The sequence below is a fragment of the Puma concolor genome, chromosome C1 (genome assembly GCF_028749965.1).
Source record: "Puma concolor isolate L17-30 chromosome C1, mPumCon1.1.hap2, whole genome shotgun sequence".
Classification (NCBI taxonomy): Eukaryota; Metazoa; Chordata; class Mammalia; order Carnivora; family Felidae; genus Puma; species Puma concolor.
This window is the reverse complement of record NC_141674.1, coordinates 215,010,319-215,032,338: the sequence shown is the minus strand read 5'-3', so window position 1 is coordinate 215,032,338 and position 22,020 is coordinate 215,010,319. Positions and strand designations below refer to the sequence as shown.

The 22,020-nt window shown below is 46.7% G+C and overlaps 1 pseudogene; it reads right to left on the bottom strand.

The window, feature by feature from the left end:
- Positions 1-1,289: 1,289 nt before the first annotated feature.
- LOC112867396 (protein SET-like) lies at positions 1,290-21,382 on the bottom strand (annotated as a pseudogene).
- Positions 21,383-22,020: the final 638 nt, after the last annotated feature.

The following is a 22,020-nucleotide window of genomic DNA, read 5'->3' as shown; positions in this document are numbered from 1 at the left end:
TTTCTTTTTTTTTTATTTTTTGAGAGAGAATGAGCAGGGGAGGGGCAGACAGAGAGGGACAGAGAGAATTCCAAGCAGGCTCTGCCCTGTCAGCACAGAGCCCAATGTGGGGCTTGAACCCACGAACCGTGAGATCATGACCCCAGCAGAAAGCAAGAGTCGGATACCAGGCGTGCCCACAGCTCTCCACTCTTTGTCAAACTTAACGACAGTTAGGCTTCACTGCTTAGGTCTTCATTTCCTTGTGAAGGCTCCCGTGGCACGTAAAGCTTACATTAAAGAAATTTGTGTGATTTTTCTCTTGTTAACTTATCTGTTGTTACAGGGGCTCCAAGCCCAGAACTTCCCCTACACTATCCAAACTGAAGCTCAAAGAGAAAAAAGATTGGGGAAAAAACTGAAGAGAGCCTCAGTGACCATATCAAATTGCCTCATGTACGTGTAATTGAGTCCACGGAGGACAGGAGAGAATGAATGGAGCTGAAAAATCTCTCTTTGAAAAATAACGATTGGAATTTTCTAAATTTGATGAGAACCCCCAGAGCCAAGAAGAAAGCCACACCTCTGCACATCATAACCGAATTGTTCAAAAACAAAGACTAAAACAGCCACTCAATAAAGACCTATTACCTGCAAAGGAACACGGGTAAGAATAATGGCTACATTCTTATCAGAAAAATATGAGACAGTGGATGATATCTTTAAAAACTTTTAAGTTTATTTATTTTGAGAGAGAGAGAGAGAGAGTGCACAAATATGGGAGGGACAGAGAGAAGGAGAGAGAGAATCCCAAGCAGGCTCTGCACCATCAGCACAGAGCCGGATGCGGGGCTTGAACTCACAAACAGTGAGATCATGACCTGAGCTGAAGTTGGACACTTAACCAACTAAGCCACCCAGGCGCCCCCGTGCGATTTTCACTTTTAAAACTGAGCATCAGCTTTCCAGGGACACAAAATACAAATTTTAAATAAACACTCCACAATGGAGCAGGTCAATTCCAGATAAAATCCTACAGGTTCTGCTGATTGTCTCACCAAGAGGCAGGGCTCAAGTCATTATTAGGAGAAAATTTTATTTCTAAAGTGTCATTTTACATGCAGAGATATCTATTAAACATCACGATCATACCAGGGGGGAAGTGGGGGGGGGGAGAGATGGGTTAAATAAGTGATGGGGATTAAAAAGTGCACTTGTGACGGCCACTGGCTGTTGTACGTGCATTTTGAATCACTAAATTCTACACCTGAAACTAATTTGATACTGTATGTGAACGAACAAATTTAAAGTCAAACCTGTAAAAGTAAAACACATCACAATTAAACGTGCCAAAGGAGAAGCCAAATGTCAAAATGCCTCCTTAATCCACCCAAACATCTCAAATCCACCCTTTGCTGACCTTTCATAACCCCATTTTTTAAAGTTTAAAAAAAACTTTCATGTGTATTTTATTTATTTTGAGGGGGCGGGAGGGGCACAGAGGGAGAGAGAGAATCCCAAGCCGGCTCTGTGCTGTCGGTGCAGGGCCCAATGCGGGGCTCAATCTCATGAGCTGTGAGATCATGACCTGAGCTGAAATCGAGTCAGACGCTCTTAACCAACCGAGCCACCAGGATGCCCCTAAAAAAAAACTTTCTTACACAAGAGAAGGTGGACTGATACACGTTGGTAAATGCCAACCGTCTATACGCACATGGAGACGCGGTGTAATCTCTTAGCCCACAGACGGAGATAGGAGGGGAAAAGCTAGACTTCTATGCCCTTCTACACGGGGGCCTAGCGCCCTCCAGCGGTTAGCGAATTAAGGGAGCAGAAGGTGGTTTGGTTTTGTTCTCCGCTCCCCGGTGGTGTTGATTCCATAAAGTTTTTGTTGAGACAGGAAGGGATGAAAATGAATTTGGAACAGAAAGGAGTAGAGATTTTTCCCCCCAATGTATTCTGCTCAAGGTTTTTTCCTCCCCAGATGAGAGCCTTTGCTGGTGTAAAAGAGAGAAACGGGACCTCAAAAAACAGGGCGACAGAGCACAAGAGGAGAGGGGGGAAAAAAAGGGCTGCAACTTGCTCCCAGGAACTGGAGACGATTTAGGAAGGAAGGCTGGAATCCATCCCTGTTCCATGAGTCGGCTTCTCCCTCCTCATCCTTCCCCTTCCTCCCGCTCAACATCATCTTCATCCTCACTTTGTCAGTATCTTCCATTCCTCCTCCTCCATCATCATCTTCTCCTTCCTCTTCTTCATCATCCATGTCGGGAGCCAAGGAGTGCTGCCATGGATTTGCCACCTGTCATCTCTGATCGCCCCGCCCCACTCACCCGCACCCGCGCGGACTGGTCAGTAAACCAGAGGAGGACACCCTCTGGCTCCCACGCTCTCTCCTCCTGCTGGCTTGATTCTGAGTCTGACTTGAACGTTTTGCCAAATCCTTTCCAGATTTCCACTTGACTTCCGTGAGCCCTGGGGGTGGATCAACACTCCGATGAACTTCTTTGGAAAGCACTTTGTTTTCGAAGTGAGGTTTTTCACCAAGATAAAAATCTATTCTGTCACCTGATTTAATACCCTGAAGTTCTGTCGCTTCCACTCTTGGCGAACAATGTTCACATCTTCATCTCCCTCCCCAAGCGGTGCAGATACTTGAGGATGGCTGACAAATGTTCCCCCCAGATGTGGAATTTGGGCCACCAGCTCCGACCCCTCCTGAAAAAATGATTGGCGGGGTTTGTTATGTTTCTGTTGTTTTTGCAAAGTCTCCTTACTGGCTTGGCCATTAAGTCTGACCATTGCATTTTGTACTTCATCCATATGTTCAGTTGCTTCTTGCTGTTCTTTTTCTGAGGGCTCGTGCGCCCCCTTGTGGTTAGTGTCGGGCGCCCTTTCATGGATTTTGGCCCAAAGTGCTGCTCGGGGTCTCGCGTGCGGACCGGAAGAGAAGGGCAGGCAGAGGGGGGGCCCACTCGGCTCTCCAGTCCCCGCACCACCCCGCTCTCGGGCGCCGCCCTGGCGGCCGCTACTCGCCGCTCCCTCCCTCGCCGCACGCGCGGCTGCTGTCCCTGCGGGAGCCTCCTCCCATGCATCTTCCTCACCGCCAAAATAAATGCAGCAAAAGATGAGAAGACATTGCGAGAACTGAAATAACTAGGGAAATGGAGAGATATACCCCGTTTGTGGATGAGGAGACACAATATTGTTAAGATGTCATCCTCTCCAAATTTATTTATAGATTCAATCCAATCATCATAGTCTCGGCAACCTTTTTAGTGGACGTTGACAAGATGACTTAAAAGCTTATATGGAAATGCAAAGGACTAGAATAGCTAAAATGGCCTTCAAAAATAAAAGAAAAAAGAAATAAAAAAAAAAAAAAGAAAGCTGGAGGACTCACACTAAATGATTTCCAGATTTATTAGAAAGCTGCAGAAACCAAGGCAGTGCCTTATTGTTGTGAGGATAAATATATCAATGAAATAGAGAAGGTATTCTGGAAGTAATTCCTCATATATTGATTTGATTGGTTTTTTAAAATGGCATTATGGCATTCAATGGGGGAAAAGACAGTCTTCTCAACAAATAGTGTTTAGAAAACTAGGTTATTTATATTTTAAAAAAAATGAACCTCAAGTTTTACTCCACCCTATATATAAAAATTAATGCACGGTGGATCACAGACCTGAATACAAAACATAGAACTATAAAACTTCTAGAAGAAAACAAAGGAGAATATCTTTATGGCTTAGGGTAGGGAAAGATTTCTTAGGATACAAAAGGCATTAACTATAAATGGGGAAAAATGTTAAATGGGACTTCATCAAAATTAAAATGTCTGCTCATCGGAAGACACTTTTTGTTTGTTTTGTGTTTTATTTATTTATTTTTAAGATTTTATTTTTTAAAGCAATCTCTACACCCATCGTGGGGTTCTAACTCACAACCCAGAGATCAAGAGTCGCACGCTCCACTGAGTCAGCCAGGCGCCCCTCCTCGGGAGACACTGTTAAGAAAATGAAAAGACAACCATAAGTTGGGAGAAAATATTCACAAATGAATTTCCGATAAAGGATTTGTACCCATGAACTATAAAGGATGACAAGCCCTCAAGAAAAAGATAACCCAGTAAAAAGACTAGTCTTAAGCAGACACTTTATAAAAGAAGACATCTGAATTTGCAAAAAAAAAAAAAAAAAAAAAAAAAAAAGCACATGAAAAAGTGCTCAACATCATTAGCCGTCAGAGAAATACAAATCAAAACCACAAAGAGATACCACTGTCTACCCCCCAGCATGGCTAAAGTTAAAACTGACAGGGCAAACGTTGTCAAGGCTATAGAGCCAAATCTCTTACTCATTGCCAGTAAAATGTCAAATGGTACAGCCATTTTGGAAAGTGGCCGTTTATTATAAAATTCAACATACAGCTACACCGACAGTTTATAATACTGTAAAGTTAAACATATACCTACGCTATGACTCCAGTTCTGTTTCTAAGTATTTACTCAGGAGAAATTAAAACGTGTCCACACACACAAAAATTGTATGAAAATGTTTGTAACAGCTTTCTTTTTTTCTGGTATAAGTCCAGAAAATCTTGATTTGCATAGATATATATCTAAGCGTCCAGGGCTTGCTTTACTAGGTGAAGACAGGGTTTTCTCAAAGAATAGTAACATTCTGGGGTGCCTGGGTGGCTCAGTCGGTTAAGCCCCCGACTTCAGCTCAGGTCCTGATCTCATAGTTCATGGGTTTGAGCCCTACATCGGGCTCTGTGCCGACAGCTCAGAGCCTGAAGCCTGCTTGGGATTCTGTTCTCTCTCTCTCTGCCCCTCCCCTGCTCACTCTGTCTCTGTCTCTGTCTCTCTCTCAAAAATAAATATTTAAAAACATTAAAAAATAAAAAAGAACTTGTCCTTTAAAAGCCAGTGAGAAGCCCTCTATAAACTGTTTTCCCATGTCCTCGTAAACTTTTTCAAATGCAGTGATGGAGGGACCTGCTTCCGACAGAGTTGATGACTTTGATGAATGTTGACAAGACATCTCGCAGAGATATTGGGCAAGTCTGTACTGCCTGTGCCGGTCTGCGTAAAAAGCATCGAGCGATGACGACGTGCAGAGCTCTCTTTATCACTCGAGTTTGCAAAATAAGCTTTGCGGGAGGTCCATCTGGCCAGAGAATGAAGCGTTTCTTTCCAGGCGCAACCGATTTGGCAAAAAACGTGTTTAGCGCTTCCAAAACGTCGACAGCCTTTGTAGTTTGCACAGGGCGACTCACAAAGTAAGAAAGCGGCAGCGCGTCCCTCGTGACCAGAAGCAAGGAGATTCCCCCCCGTTGAGAGGGGTCTGCGGTTTCGTCCATTTGCCTGCTGGAGGGGAAAGCGAGGCTGTTTCCTCAACGACCTGCTTCCACTGGTAAAAGAAAGGTCATCTATTCTAGAACATATCACACCGTTCGACAAGGAACTGTTTCCACTGGTGTCCTCTGATCCAACCCAAAAAGTAGCTCGTTAATTTCCTCGCGCATGCCCTTGCCTTCCACACGTCTCTCGAACAGTGTGGGAGATTTGTCTTTGGCTGAGCAGTTTCAGAGCCCGCGGCAGTAAAAGCTTATTGTGAGATAGTCCATCCAGTGTCGGGAGTGTTCCAACTTTTCCCGAATTGAGCTCTCCTTAAACAAAACCCCCTGCATCTTTAAATGCATTTTTTTTGGAGGGCCAGACGTGCCATGCCCTTTCAGTGTCGTCGGTTTTATTCTCCCATTCATTCGGGAGATTTTTCCAGCACAAAAACACTGGCTCTTGTGTTCTGTCATGTTCATTATTAAACGTGAAGCGGGATAATACGTAGCTTTTATCATACTCCTCTGTCTTCAGTATTGCAGCTACAGCGTGGTTTCGTCCAGTGACTGTGATGGTCTTTTGATGTCTCAACCTGGCTAGGCCACAGCCCCCAGTTCTGGAGTCAGAACTAGCCTAGGTGTTGCCAGGAAGGTGTTTTGTGAGGTGATGAAAGTTTATAGGCAATTGATGTTAAGAGAGATTATCCTACATAATCTAAGGGGGCCTAATTCAAACAGTTGAAAGGCTTTAAAGAGCAGGGTGGAAGATTCCCGAAAGAAGAAATTCTGCCTGTGTAGTTCAACTCTTGTGGGCATGGAGTTCTAGCCAGCCCTTCCTGACGGGTTGCCCTTGTGGATTCTGGGCTTGCCAGCCCCCTCTGTCAGCCCCCACAGTCGTGAAAGGCAGTTCCTTGTAATACATTTCAGTACATACAGCTGACCTTCATTATTCCTGGATTTAATATTTGCAAGTTCAACTACTGATTACAATTTAGTATATCCATGGGGCGCCTGGGTGGCTCAGTCGGTTAAAGCATCCGACTTTGGCTCCGGTCATGATCTCATGGTTCGTGGGTTCAGGTCCCGGGTTGGGCTCTGTGCTGACAGCTCAGAGCCTGGAGCCTGCTTCAGATTCTGTGTCTCCCTCTCTCTCTACCCCTCCCCACTTGTCCTCTTTCTCTCTCTCTCAAAGATTAATAAAAAATAAAAAAGATATAAAATTTAGTATATCCATACAATGAAATACCACTCAACAATGAAAAGGAGCTGTTGAGGGGCGCCTGGCTGGCTCAGTCCATACAGCATACGACTCTTGATATCTTGGTTGTGAGTTCAAGCCCCACATTCAATGTAGCGCTTACTTAGGAAAAAAAAAAAACAAAACACAAGACTGAAAAGGAGGTATTGATACGCACAACAGGGTGGGTGGATTTGTAAATAATTATGCTAGGTAAAAGCAGTTCGATGAAAAAGAGTAGGTGCTATATAGATGACTGCACATCTATAAAATTCCAGAAAATGCAAACTGATCCATGATGGTAGGAAGCAGATCAGTGGTTGCCTGAAGACCAGGGAAGGGAGAGGGGGAGGCAAAGAAGGAAAGAAGGGAGAGAGTGCCTAGGGGCACAAGTGATGGGTGGCCCGCTCTCTTGACCGTGGTCATGGTTTGACATGAGTATGCATGTCAGACTTATTACGTTATCCACTTTCAATACGTGAAATTATTGTATGTCCGTATATTTCAATAACAGCATAAAAGACTCCCCACATTTTGGTTAGAATTGTATTAAAACACTAACATTAATTTGGAAAGACCGACATTCTTACAATCGTCAGTTTTCCATCCTGGAACAGGTGACTTATATCACTAAGAAAAAAATTTACCTTTCTTCACACATCTCTTACATTTATTATTAAGGCTACTCCAAATAATGTTTTTTTTTTATCCTAATAATTTTTTAAAGAAGAATTGCATGTTTCTCCTCTTATTTTATTAACAAACATTTTTTTAAGTTTATTTCTTTTGAGAGAGAGAGTGTGTGAGATAGCGGGGGAGGGGCAAAGAGAGAGGGAGAGAGAGAAAATCCCAGGCAGGTTCTGCACTGTCAGCACAGAGCTCAACTCGGGGCTCGAACTCAAACCACGAGATCATGATCTGAGCCGAAATCAATAGACACTTAACCAACTGAGCCACCCAGGCGCCCCCTAGTAATTTTTTTTCCTGGTTATTTTGATAGAGTCTTTCCCACCATTATGTAATCTAATTGAATGTTATTAACATATAAGAAAACATGTCTTAGGGCACCTGGGTGGCTCAGTGGTTAAGTGTCTGACTCTTGGTTTCCACTCAGGTCATGGTCTTGAAGTTGGTGGGTTCGAGCCCCGCGTTGGGCTCTGTGCTGACACCTGAGAGCCTGGAGTCTGCTTCGGATTCTGTGTCTCCCTCTCCCTTTGTCCCTCCCTGCTTGTGCTCTCTCAAAAATAAATAAACATTTAAAAAGAACAAAAAAAACCCCACATGTCTATTCTTCTCGCATTTAGTCTCTTTGCTACACTGTCATAAGTGTGACGTATTTCACTTGATTTGGTTTTTCTGTAGTAGTCAACTGTGTCATCTGCAAATCACATAACTTCCTTTTCGCTAGTCCTATTTCTCGTGTCCGTTTTCTTGTTTCACATCTTTTTGCTTTGTGACTTCCAGACCTACTTAGCTCATGATTGTGGCCTCGAGGGAATACGTTTGATCATGCTGAGAACCACCCAAGTGTTTTACCATTACATAGGATGCTAACTTTTATGTTCAAATTGATGTTTTAAAAAAATCTTTTGGGGCGCCTGGGTGGCTCAGTCGGTTAAGTGTGCGAATCTTGATTTTGCTCAGGTCATGATCTCACCATCATGAGATCCAGCCCTGAGTTGGGCCATAAGCCAGGCATGGAGTCTGCTTGAGATTCTCTCTCTCAATCTCTCTCTCTCTCTCTCCTGCCTCTCCCCTGCTTGCTTACCTGCATGATCTCTCTCAAAAAATTCAAAAAATAAAAATAAAAATAAATTTATTAGAGACATTGTCAAGCACATATTAAAGTAGAAAGACCAGAAAAAAGAACCTGCTACCCGACGGCCCCCAGCTTTGTCCAAATTTGTTTCATTTGTCCCTCATCCTTCCCACAACCCTCAGAAATTTTTGAAATATATTTTCAATATTATATAATTTCATCCATATTTGCAATTTTCCCAATATTTTGTCCACATATTTCCAACATTATATTAATTTGTTGAAGATATTTCAATATGTATCTTTAAAGGTTAATGATTCTTTTAATAAAACAATAATTCCATTATCACATCTTACAAGTTAAACATTAATTCCTTGCTGTCATCAAATATTCAGTGTTCAGATTTCCTTGATTAGCTCATCATTTTTTATTTTTTTTTCACTTCCCTTATCAAACCTGCATTCAAAGGAGGCACACATGGCTTTGGAGTTTCTTTCTTTCTTTCTTTCTTTCTTTCTTTCTTTCTTTCTTTCAAGTTTATTTGTTTTGAGAGAGAGAGAGAGAACGGAGGAGGGGCAGAGAGAGAGGAAGAGAGAGAATCCCAAGCAGGCTCTGTGTTGTCAGCTCAGAGCCCATCTTGGGGCTCGATCCCATGAACTGTGAGACCATGATCTGAGCTGAAATCAAGAATCAGACGCTCAACTGACTGAGCCACCCAGGAGCCCCTGGAGTCTCTTTCAGTCTGTGAATTTTCCTTCCCTCTTTTCATTTTTCTTGCTGTTTGTTCATCGATGACATCAAGTAATTTGCCCTGCAGAATGGGCCTCCTCTTGGTTTTGCTGATTACGTCCCTGTGGGTGGTGTTTACCGTATTCTCTGCCCCCTCGTATTTCTAGACAATAGATCAGATTGAGGTTCAGTTTTTTGGAGCAAGTATAGGTGGTGTCACTGGGCAGGTCTGCGGGACCCAGACTCTGAGAGGGAAATTTGCAAAAGGAGGTTTACTGGGCAGGGCTCTCAGGCTCAGCGCCTGGGGGTGGGGGGAGAGGGGTGGGAGGAGGAGGGGAGAGGGGGGAGGAGGGGGGAGAGAGGGAGATGGGGGACAGGAACAGCTGGGCTGGGATGCAGCTGAAATGGAGGTCTCAGTTCCCATGGGAGCTCTGGAGCTGGGACTATCCCTCAGATTGTTCCGGATGGAGGCAGGGGTAGGGCTTTTGTACCCTCTCATTGGCCTGTCTCTGGGGCGGCAGGAGTACAACCTGTGGCCAGCCTCCAGGAAGGGACCCAGCACTGGGCTCTGTGCTGACAGTTCAGAGCCTGGAGCCTGCTTGGAATTCTGTGTCTCCCTCTCTCTCTGCCCCTCCCCGGCTCACGCTCTGTCTCTGTCCCTCAAAAATAAATAAACATAAAAAAAATATTTTTTAAAATTATCTGTCATCTATCTACTATTGTGGTAAAATATACATTACACAAAATTTGTCATTTTAATCTTTTTAAAGCGTACAGTTCAGTGGCGTAAAATACACTTACAGAGCTGTGCAACCATCACCAGCATCCAACTTCAGAACTTTTTCATCATCCCCAACATAAATTCTTTGCCCTTTAAACACTCCCTCCCCCCTCTCCTCACTTCCCTCGGTAACCTCGACTCCACTCTCTGTCTCTATGAATTTGGCTACTCTAGGTACCTCATGTAAGTGGAATCATACGGTATTTGTCTTTTTGTGTCTGTTCTATTTCACTTAGCGTGATGTTTTCATCCGTGTTGCAGCGTGTATGTACCACGTTGTGGCAATTTCATTCAGTTATTCCACTGTATGGATAGACCATGTTTTCTTTATCAATTCATCTACTGATGGACTTTGGGGCCTGCTTCCACCTTTTGGTTATTGTGAATAATGCTGCATGAGCACCGATGTACAAGTATCTGTTTGAGTCCCTGCTTTCAGTTCTTTTGGGTATATACCTAGAATTAAAATTGTTGCATCAAGTGGTTTCTGAGGAACCACCAAACTGTTTTCCGTAGTGGCTACATCGTTTTACATTCCCACCAATCAACGCACGAGGGTTCCAAGTGCTCCGTATCCTTGTCGACACTTGTTATTCCCTCCCCCTCCCTTTTTTTCCCCACAAATGGGCTCCATGACCAATGCGGGGCTTGAACTCATGACCCTGAGATCAAGAGTCACATGTTCTACCAACTGAGCCAGCCAGGCCCACCCCCCTTTCTTTTTTTTATTAGCCATCCTCATGGATAAGAGCCATCCTAATGAGATACCTAAGTGATACCTCATTGTGGGTTTGATTTGCTTCCCTAATGACTAGTGATGTTAAATATCTTTTCGTGTGCTTATTGGCTGTTTATCTTCTTTGAGAAATATCTATTCAGATCCTTTGCCCTGTTGAACTTTTAATATGCTACTAAACTGTATTGTATAGTCTTTCATTTAGAACTTTTGTGTTTGGTGAATCCACTTAATTTGCTCCCAAGTTCCAGAGATGTTTTTTGTTGTTTTGGGTTGTTAAAGTTTGGTATAATTTGTTAGGTACCAATAGCTCACTACCTAGGTTCAGTTCTGGAAAGCAGGCCCCCTTCTTGTGCAAAGAGAATGGAAATTCCTGTTCTTTCTGTTCTGGGTTCCTCTTTCCTTCACTCAGAATCTGATGTCCAAGCTGCAATTCCAGATTTGCATAGACCTGAAAGCCCCATGGGGAGATCCATGAACCTGTTTAAATTGGAGGTCAGTCACAAATGAACAATCCCGATGGGCTTTGGTGGGCAGAGAATGGAAGCCAGATTGTAAGAAGGATCAGTGGTGCCCAAGAGAGGGACACCTGGCTGGCTCAGTCTGTGGAGCACGCGACTCTTGATCTCGGGGTCATGAGTTCAAGCCCCACCTTGGGCACAGAGATTATTTAAAGAAAAAAAAAAAGTGCCCAAGAGGAAAACAATCTCTTGAGAAAAGGGTTTGGTGGAGGGTCCAGGCTCATCTGGGGGCCAAGGGTGGGAAGCATCAGATCCTGAGCAGAGTGTGAGGGTCAACTGTAATCTGTCCCAGCCTGGGGCGCTGCAGGCTGAGTTTGTCATTTTTGTTTCCTCTTAACCCCTTCCTTGGGGAATCCATCCTTCCTTGACAGCCCCCTTTCATTGTAATCCTGCTTGGGCCATGTGGATTGGATGGGCCTAACCCTGTCCCGGGCCTCAGTGATATCCTGGTTAGTGGACTCCGTTCTCCTCGCCATAAACCCTGGTCCGGCTTGGATATATGATACACGCCGGCCTAATGAGAATCTCTCCTTGAGTTTTTGCCAGAAATATCGGAAAGATACTCATTTCAGAACTGAATGAATGCGAGTTTGCTCCTTGGTGAGGTACAGATAGAGATTACATTGGGCGGAGCTGTCACACAGAAAGGAAAATTTATTCGCCGCGAATAAGGAGATGAGGGGGGAATAAATTCCAAAGCCATGTGACTCCCTGAGCAGGGGTGAGTGGGTTTCTTTTCTTTAGGCTTAGGATGAACATTCAGAAAGGAGATCTTTGTCATCGTACGTAGAGACGGGCATAAGGTCATGCCTGTGTCTTAAGGAAACATTCCTACACAATGTATGTTATGTTAATGAGGTTTGTGCTCCTTCTTGGGTAGAGGTTTTAAATTATAAAGAAGTAGAGATAACTGGACAAGGAGAAGGGTCATGGGGATGCTCCAAGAGCCTAGAGCTGGAATAAACTGGATGCGGTCTCAGGATCCTTATCCTGGGCAAGGAATGCAGAGCCTTGCTTACCTTTGAAACAGCACTGGGAGTTTGACCACCGATTTATTGTCTCTGTTATGGTTAGACTATTTCCTGGCCTGGTAGAGACTATTCATCTTTGCATTCCCTTTAAATCCTTAAGTATCGAGGTCTTTGCATTTTTCCCCCGTTCTGACACCTCGTAGAAAGTTCTGCAAGAAGTGTGCATGGGCAAGTAGGGCATAAATCACAGTAGGGCATAAATAGCTGGAGGTCTAAAATGACTTCTCTGGTATCACAAAAGCTGTATCTCCTTTTTTTTTTTTCTTCTAACTCTGCTTACTTTTTTTTTTTTCTTTTGGGAGTGTGATCTGTAAAGACCACCTAAGTCTGAAGCTGCCTGCTAGAGAATCAAGTCAACTCAGAGAAAAAAAGAGCTAACAGATGAAAGGCAATCATTTAGGCACCTGGATCCAGCCATACCTGAAGCCCTAGAGATTTGTTACATCCACTTAAAAGTTCTTTTTTTCTTGACCAAGTTTGGAGTTGGGTTTCTGTCAGTTACCAGTGACTGCAACCAGAATAGGGGAAAGCTTTGTGGCAAAACTGAAAGAACCATATTTCCCCCAGGGACTTGAGCCATTTCACTGTGGGATCCACATCCCTTGTAAGAGAACAAGGCATGAGAAGGGGAGATGTGTCTCAGGGAGGTGCAGATGCAGAGGTGCTGGTGAGACAGCTGTGGGGTGAATACAGAGGTGGGGGGTGGGGAGGGCATCGGCAATGTCCAGGAGGGGAGGATGGTCACTGTCTAGTCTGCTGTCTCTAGCAGAGACCTAACAGAGGCAGCCTTGGCATGCAAAAGGCCCCCAAGGGGGCCTTCTGCTCTGTAGCTGGTCAGCAATGCCCATGGGTTGCTAGAGGGTCAGAGGCACTCATCGGCAGTGTGGGCACAGGGTGTTGGGTGAGTAGGTTAACCGGGTCTAAGTCACTAAGTGTGATGAGGAAGGCAGCGAGCAAAACCCAGCTTTGGTGAGAATGATCCAGCACGTAAGCCCCTTGGGGGGATTAAAGTGAAGGCTGGGTCTGCCCTGGACAAGGGGGACTAATGATCAAAAGGATTTAGGGACAAATGGGAGGGCAAGAACCCAGGAGCTCAAGACAAGGAAATGGAAGGGGGCTCTGGATGCGTGTCAGGAGTCTGGCATCGTGCAGCTGGGCTCGCTCTGCTGGGTTTCACATCCGGGTTGTACTGACTTCATACAAGGGGTTGGACAGTTTGTCCTTTTCCACATCAGCAGTGGCTTACATAGGCTGGAGTGAGTTGTTTCTTTGGAATCTGAAAGAACTTACTGACCAAATGATCTACAGGGACTCTGGGAAGGTGATTTTTTTTTTTAAGCTTATTTATTTATCGAGAGAGAGAGAGAGAGAGAGAGAGAGGGAGCTCGACACAGGGCTTGATCCCACAAACGATGAGATCATGACCTAAGCCAAAATCAAGAGTTGGCTGCTCCACCAACTGAGCCACAAAGGCGCCCCTGGGAAGATGATCCTCTGATAATGCTTTGAGGTTCTTCCTCACTTAGGGGAACATAAGGATTTTCTTTTCTTTGTGAGTCTGTTTCTTGTATTAATTTGAACCATACTTTCCAATAAGATTTAAAAACCTATTCACATGTTCATGTGGGAATTGTCATTCTTATAATTTTACATTATAAACTGTGTTAATTACATCAACTTGCTAATTGCATTTGTCTTTTCTCTCCTTTTATTCAATTTGGCAGAAACTGTAACTATTGAAGTGCTTAATTTTTGGTTTAAGAATCTACTTTTGGGGGCGCCTGGCTGGCTCAGTCGGTGGAGCATGCGACTTGATCTCAGAACTGTGGGTTCAAGCTCCATGTTGAGTGTAGAGATTACATACAAATAAAATCTTAAGGAGTACCTGACTGGCTCAGTCAGTTGAGCGTCCGACTTTGGCTCAGGTCATCATCTCATGGCTCATGAGTTCGAGCCCCACGTCGGGCTCTGTGCTGACAGCTCAGAGCCTGGAGCCTGCTTCAGATTCTGTCTCAGTCTCTCTGTCTGCCCCTCCCCTGCTCGTGCACTGTCTCTCTCTTTCTCTCTCAAATGGAAACAAACAAAAAAAAATTTTTTTAAGATATTAAAAAAATAAAATCTTAAAAAAAATCGACTTTTGAATTTCTTTATCAATTTGACTGCTTTCACATTTATTAAAGTTAACTTTCCTCTTTATTATTTCTTATTTCTTTTTCCTGGCTTCGTTTTAAAGTTCTTTCCCTGAAATTTTGAGTTGAAATATTAGGTCAGTTATTTATAGTAATTTTTCTTACAAAAAATGAATGCATTTAAAGTTGGTAAATTTTACAATGTTCAAATAGTCACGACTTTAGGGCTAAGGCCTGACATAGAACACCTTTGAAGTCATAATGACGTAAATTGGCATTATCTCATAATTATGTGGTATTCCTAATTCAAAACAATCAACCATTATAGTTTCTATTTTCTCTTTGACTCGACAGTTACTTAAGAAGGAGGCTAGGATTGTTGTTTGCTTTACTTTTGTGACTAATCTCTGGTTTATTGTATCCTGGACATAGTGTTTGGCCTGTCAGATTTCTGCTTTGGAGGATACTTGATGTTTTCTTTCTTCTTAATACACACATGTGGTAAACGTTTCGTGTGCAAAAGGAAGTATAAGCTGTGTGTGGCACAGAGTTTGACATGGATTTTTTTTTTTTATAATTTAATGTGTTTTGAATTTTATTTTTAAGAGAGAGACAGCATGAGCAGGGGAGGGTCAGAGAGAGAGGGAGACACAGAATCCGAAACAGCTCCAGGCTCTGATCTGTCAACACAGAGCCCGATGCAGGGCTCAAACTCATGAACCACGAGGTCATGACCTGAGCTGAAGCGGACATCAACTGAGCCACCTAATGCAGGGCTCGAACTCACAAACTGTGGGATCATGACCTGAGCGGAAAGCAAGAATCAGACACTTAACTGACTGAGCCACCCAAGCGCCCCAAGGAACTTTCTATTTAAAAAACTTTTTAAAAAATGTTTGTTTATTAAAACAATTTTTTTTAACATTTATTCATTTTTGAGAAACAGAGACAGAGCTTGAGCAGGGGAGGGGCAGAGAGAGAGGGAGACACAGATCCTGAAGCAGGCTCCAGGCTCCGAGCTGTCAGCACAGAGCCCAATGCGGGGCTCGAACTCACAAACTGTGAGATCATGACCTGAGCTGAAGTTGGATGCTTAACTGATTAAGCCACCCAGGCACCCCGGGAACTTTCTGTTTTTTAAAGTGCCAAACAGCACAGCTGTAGATCACATAAAACAAATCTAGCAAGAAACGTTTGATGGGATCTGGATGAGCTGGGCTGATGTGAGTCCTGCCTTTCCATTGGCAGCTGGTTTTAGCTAACTGCAGGCAGCTCTGGGGGATGCTCCGCTCCTTCTGGACCTGCCTCAAAGCCTTCCAGACCACGTGCATGGCTTCAGCATGGTGGGTAATTTTCAGCTTCCGCGCCCCAGCTGCCTGAGCCCAGATCTCCATCGCTTAGGGCAGCCTGCTTCAGCAGGTGGGACCACTGACCTATGTCTCTCCTGGATGATTAGTGGACTCAGACCAATCATGCTGCAGGTGGCCCTTGGTCTTTTACTTGAGCTGAGTTTTATGTCACTTGCAACCAAACATATCCTAACCAATGTTGGCTATATCCAATGTTAGCTTTATATAAAAATTAGAGCGTTGCATCATGTGTCTGAGAGCTCAGACACTAAACAATTACGGTGATATCTATTCCCTGATATCTAAGGCCTTCATTCTGACGTCAGAAGGCCTGGCAGGGTGGGCGGGCTAGTGGCTGGTGCTTTCTCCCGGCAGGCTGGAGAGAGAGGGCAAGTTGGCTAGAGGGGCTGATCGAGAGAGAGAGAGAGAGAGAGAGAGAGGATTCCAAGCAAGCTCCATGCTCAAAGCGGAGCCCTACTCGGGTCTCCATCCCAGAGACCATCTGAGCCAGATAGATGCTCAACCTACTGAGCCACCCAGCCGCCCCTTTTCATCTTATTTTTTTATTAAATTTTTTTTAAATGTTTGTTTATTTTTGAGAGAGAGACAGAGAGTGAGCAGGGGAGGAACAGAGAGAGAGGAGACACAGAATCCGAAGCGGTCTCCAGGCTCTGAGCTGTCAGCACAGAGCCGGATGTGTGGCTGGAACTCACGAACTGAGAGATCATGACCTGAGCTGAAGTCAGATGCTTAACCCACTGAGCCACCCAGGAGCCCCTATTTTATTTTTTAAAGTAGGCTCTATGCCCAACGTGGGGCTGAAACTCACAACCCAGAGGTCAAGAGTCGCCTGCTACCACGGAGCCAGCCAGGCGCCCTGGCCTGTGATTTCTGTCAACTCTAAGGGGCTGCAATTCGTCTCCTTGGTGGGTAAAATAAGTCCTCCTTCCCCTGAAATAGCGACCCTAAGGTGGCCCAGAAGACCTCACAGCCATCTCACTCCCTCCAAAGCCACCATGTCCGTCCGGATGTTGGCACGTTTCTACCTCCTAAACTTTACCTTTCAACTCAGTGCTACGTGCTAGAAAGCCTCACACAGAGAAGCCAAAGGAAAAGGATGAAACCTCGAAACAACTCCTGTTACACAGTTTAGTGTGGGGCTTTCCAGCGTTTGTGGGGCACACATGCCCTCAGGTAACGCCGGGGATTTGGGGTACAAATAACGCAAATTACAGATTTCACAAAACCGGCGCAAATCGTCCCTCCCTTCCCTTGGTCACGATACCTTACGTGGGCAGTTGGGGGCGCTCCCCGCCCTCTCCTGGGATTGCCCGGGAGCCGAGGACTCCGCCGTCCTTCCGCCGCACCGCGCCCTCGGTCCTCGCGGGGCCCCGCGCCCGGTCCTACGCTGCCGAGCCGGCTCCGGGGGGTAAGTGCGCCGTCCCCACCGCGGAGCCGCGGGCCGGCAGGTGCGTCCCGCCCGGACACGCCTCTCTGGGGGAGCGGAGCGCCGCGCTCTCCGTCCTCTGCCCGGACCCCCGGGATTCTGCTGCTTCCACCACCATTCACCGCCCTCCTCTCCGCCCCCAGCCCGATGGCAAAGCGCGATTGTCCCCACTAAAGCCCGGGGCGGTTCTGGGATGGCCTCTGGGTCGCCGAATGGCCTGACCGCCCTGGGACGCCCGCGCCCTCCAGCACCGCTTTTCTGCACCGCGATTACAAGCCCCGGGAAGGGGGGAGGTGGGGGGGGGGGGGACGGTTGCCCAGCCTAGGGGCGGGGGCAAGAATTCTGGGCATTCCTGGTAGATTCGGCCGCACCGGATTAAAATAAATTCCTAACAGGTCACCTGCTGCACTGCAGGGTCAGTAAATGCTCGTCCGGCCACTAGTTCCCCCTGGGGTGCTTGTCCGAGTGACCTGGGCAACTGTTTAAAACACCTAGACTCTCGTCCACTCTCGAGGTTCGCAAGGAACCGCTTGGGTTGGGGCCTGGACGCCAGCATTTTTCAAAGCTCCCTGGGGAGCTTTTCAGACAAGCCTGGGGGCTTGAGTCCTGTCGAAAAGGATTGAGCTGTGTGCCTGGGTTCACCTGGGTGGTGTAAAATTTGTTCCAAGATGTAAATTTTGTACTAGAAGTACATGCAAAAATTGCATTCCGCTCCACAATATGTGTCGTTTTATTTTTTTTATTAACAAAATTGTTTTTCAGTGTTTGTTTTTGAGAGACAGTGAGCGGGAGAGGGGCAGAGAGAGAGAGAGAGGGAGGGAGTCACAGAATCTGAAGCAGGCTCCAGGCTCTGAACTGTCAGCACAGGGCTGGCCACCGCCTCCAACTCATGAACCAAGAGATGGTGACCTGAGCCACCCAGGCGCCCCGAGTTTGTGTTCGTTTTAATATAAAAACTTAAGAGAATTTTCTGAAAAAAGATAAATTTATAATTCGTACAGATATAAAAATGACCCCCGAGGTAAAGTTTTATTTTATTCACATGAGAACAATCAGATGATAACAGCCGGCACACAGGAGACATTGACAAGCACAAATTTATATGGAGTCACAGAATTGAACTGCAAACGGAGGCAAAACTGGTTTTTCCACAGGGGGGATAGAAGTCAATGGAAGCTCTTCTGGACAAGTGTTTCCATAGCCATCAGTACCTGCAATTTTTAAAAGGGTGCAAGATAGCTCAAGGACAATGAACTGGGCTAGAAGGAGATAGCTTGGGGTTGTGCTTTAAAGCATATATATATTTTTAAGTTTATTTATTTATCTTGAGAAAGAGAGAGAGGGAGGGTGAGAGCAGGGGAAGGGCAGATGGAGAGGGAGAGAATCCCCAGCAGGCTCCGCACTTACAGCGCACGGACTCAGGGCTCGAACCCACGCCCCGTGAGATCATGACCTGAGCCAAAAATCAAGAGTTGAAGGCTTACCCGACTGAACCACCCAGGTGCCCCAAGCATAATGTATTTTTGAAACAAGATTTTCTTCACAGTATTTTAAGTAACTATCTGGATTTTTTTTTCTTATAGTGCTAATACTCCTGGCCTCCTCCACACATCAAAATATCAGATTTCAAACTAGTCATTGGCTATAACATTTTTCTACTTTCTGGGCTTTGGGACAAAAATCCACAAATACACCTGGAAGTTACCACTAAGGGAAAAAGGAAGGGTTGAATGAAGGTCTTGGGAGACAGCAGGTTGAGGGCTTTAGGGGCACAGACCTAAATTCAAGTTGTGTCCTGTCACACAGTAGCTCTGGGCCCCTTCTCCTGGGAGTGGTTTCTTCACTTGACTGTGGTGTGTAATGGGGCTCCAGAAGCTTCCCTCCCCGCTCCTTCTCAGTCTAAGTGGACAGCGTAAGTCTTGTGGGAACAGGCTTTCTTTGTTAAGGCTGGGGTTCTTTCAGTGATCTCCTATAGTTCTGTAAACATGGCTGAGTGGCCGTGGGGACCCCTTTTCAAGCGGCCTTGAAGCTGACAGCATGGGAGGGAAGGAAGCAGGTTGTATTCAAGCCCAGGGCCTTTGGGGAGGAAAGAATTTGAGACCCATCCCCCTGTCAGCCTGCTCCAGGATCAGGTTGAGGACTAAAATCTATTGTCAGGAGAGGCCTGGAAATTTGCTTGCCAGGGACAGAGAGCCTGAGAGCAGATTGTGTAAGGGACTGAGAGCCACAGGACTAAGTACCCCTAACTTGCTACTGCTCTTTGGGGAAGGAGGGCTGCACTAGTGAGGGTGATTAAGAGAAGGATCACTTTGGGGCGCCTGGGTGGCTCAGTCGATTAAGCGTCCGACTTTGGCTCAGGTCATGATCTCGTGGTTTGTGAGTTCGAGCCCCCGCGTCGGGCTCTGTGCTGACAGCTCAAGAGCCTGGAGCCTACCTCAGAATCTGTGTTTCCCTCTCTCTCTGCCCCTCCCCCTGCTTGTACTCTGTCTGTCTCTCTCAAAAGTACATAAAAATTTTTTTAAAAAAGAGAGGAGAATCACTTTGTGTGAAGCATGGACCTTGCTACAGCTTGTGCCCCGGGGCAGGCTGCGCCCCACAGCACGACCGACCGTGTGGAGGGGCAGGCGACAGACAGACTTTCCAAAGTCTTTGGACTTTCCACTGAGGAAGACTTTGGAGTTCTGTACAATTTGGGAGTAAGTGGGCTCCGAGAGGGAGAAAAAATAATTTTTCTTTTTTTTTTTAATTTTTAATGTTTATTTATTTATTTTTGAGAGAGAGAGAGCGAGAGAGCGAGCACGAGTAGGGGAGGGGCAGAGAGAGAGGGAGACACAGAATCCGAAGCAGGCTCCAGGCTCTGAGCTGTCAGCACAGAGCCCCACATGGGGCTCGACACTCACAAACTGTGGGATCATGACCTGAGCCGAAGTCGGAGGCCTAACCAACTGAGCCACCCAGGCGCCCCCAAAAATAATTTTTCTTAGACTTCCGGTAATAAAAGACAGATAAACAGAAGTTGAGCACCATGGGTGCCTCCTGCATGCATGGGAGATAACCTAGGAAAACTGAGTTGAAACTCTACGAAATGGCCGAAGCCGCCACTCTAAATACCATCTTCAGCCCAAGTTTAGAGAAAGATGTCGGGACAGGTGGAGGGGGAGGGGGAGTGGTGAGTTGTGAGAAGTTGCCCGGAAAAGCACAGCAAACAAGGGGCAGGTTGTCAGGCAGATTTAAGCCCCCGCCCTCTGCACTGGTAGTGCTAGCCCTTTCCAGCCACCTTCCTCTCCCTGGTACAGAGAGGGAGACCGAAGTGCCGATTTCTTTCACAAGATGAAACGTCCCCTTACAAAAGAGTAACATCCACTCATTCTTCAGAGCTGCTCCTGTGTCGCTGTTTCTGAAGAATAACCAGCTCCAGATAATTCTTATGCCAAAGGGGCGTATTTTGGAATGGCCTCCTCTGCTTCAGTTTTCTGCCAGTGGGGGCACAGGAGGAGCTGGCACTCCATCCCTCAACGAGAAACGCTGAAGTGTATCTGTATTTGTACCCTGAGTTAAGGTCATACCCATTATACCTGTGAAATGCCGGGCATGTTGACTAAGCCCCATAAAATGGCAGTTGTCGTCACTGTTACCTGCAAAGCTTCCCCGAGTGGCCTTTGTGCCTGTTTCCCCAAGTGATCAGCATCAGACCAAGGTCACACTCCCAGGCAGACCGAGGAAACCAGGGCCGGCTGAGTGGAAGGGGCAGAGCCAGGCCAGGAGCTGGCTGAGGGCTGGTCAGCTGGGGTGCCCTCTGGGCTGGAGCCATGCTTCTGGGCAGCCGGCGTAGGGTGGGCATGGTCTCAGCAATGTCCCCAGTCACCAACTCCTTCTTTCCTGGAGTCCTGTTCCTGCTGAGGGGACAGAGGAGCCAGGGACAGTGGTGGGGCGGCCTTGGGGCCGTGTCAGCCTGATGTTCTTGGGACCTGGGACTGGCTGCCTCTCCATGCCCCAAACGGGACCGGGGTCACGGACATGTTTCGAGGGTTCCACCCGATCTTGTTTGTTCCCGGCTCTGGAAGGTGCCTGCGGAACCTCCGTGCCTGCGGAAAACAACTTCACCCCCAGCAGATGCGCCTTGCTCACCAGGACACTGCCACCCCCCGTCTCTCCCATCTCCAGCCCTCTCCGCCAGGCCGCTGGCCGCTGTCCCTGATGCCCTGCATGTTCCCAGCCAGGACTGACCTCCTTCCCCTTCTTGCGCAGGAATGCCACCCCTCCTTCAGGACGCAGAGGCACTGTCACCCCCAGGGCTGAAGGCTGCTCCCCATCCTGTGTCGGGCGGGGTCCTGACATAGTGGCCCCCTTCGGTGGGCAACCTGACCTTCCTCCCTTCCTCCTGCCATGCAGCACAGAAGCCCCACTCCTTTGCCAGTTCTGCCGGCTCAGGCCTGGGCCCCTGAAGTCTGAAATGGGGTCAGCAGCAAGGCCGCCCTGGGGGCCCACGGCTGAGCAAATTCCCATGCTGGGAAGTGCAGTCTCCGCTTAAAGCCTCAGGTCCACGGGGCCCACAGGAAGGGGGTGCACACCCAGGGCCCCTGCACCTTGTCCCTTTGCTCTCAAGATCAAGTCTGAACATCTTCCTGCAATGCAGGCCTGAGACTAGGCCCTACCTCCCTCGCAGGCTCCTGTCCGTTTTTCTTTTCTTTCTTTTTTAAAGTTTATTTATTTTGAGACAAAGTGTGAGTGGGGGAGGGGCAGAAAGATAAGGAGAGAAAGAATCCCAAGCAGGTTCTGCGCTGTCAGGGCGAAGCCTGACTTGGGGCTCGAACCCACGAACTGTGAGATCATGACCTGAGCCAAAACCAAGAGTCTGGACACTTAAACTGACTGAGCCAGCCAGGCGCCCCTCCTGTCCCTTCTCACACCCCACCCTAGCACCCCCGGAGAGGAGCTCTTTTCTGCTTCAGGTACAACGACCTCCTCTAGCTCTA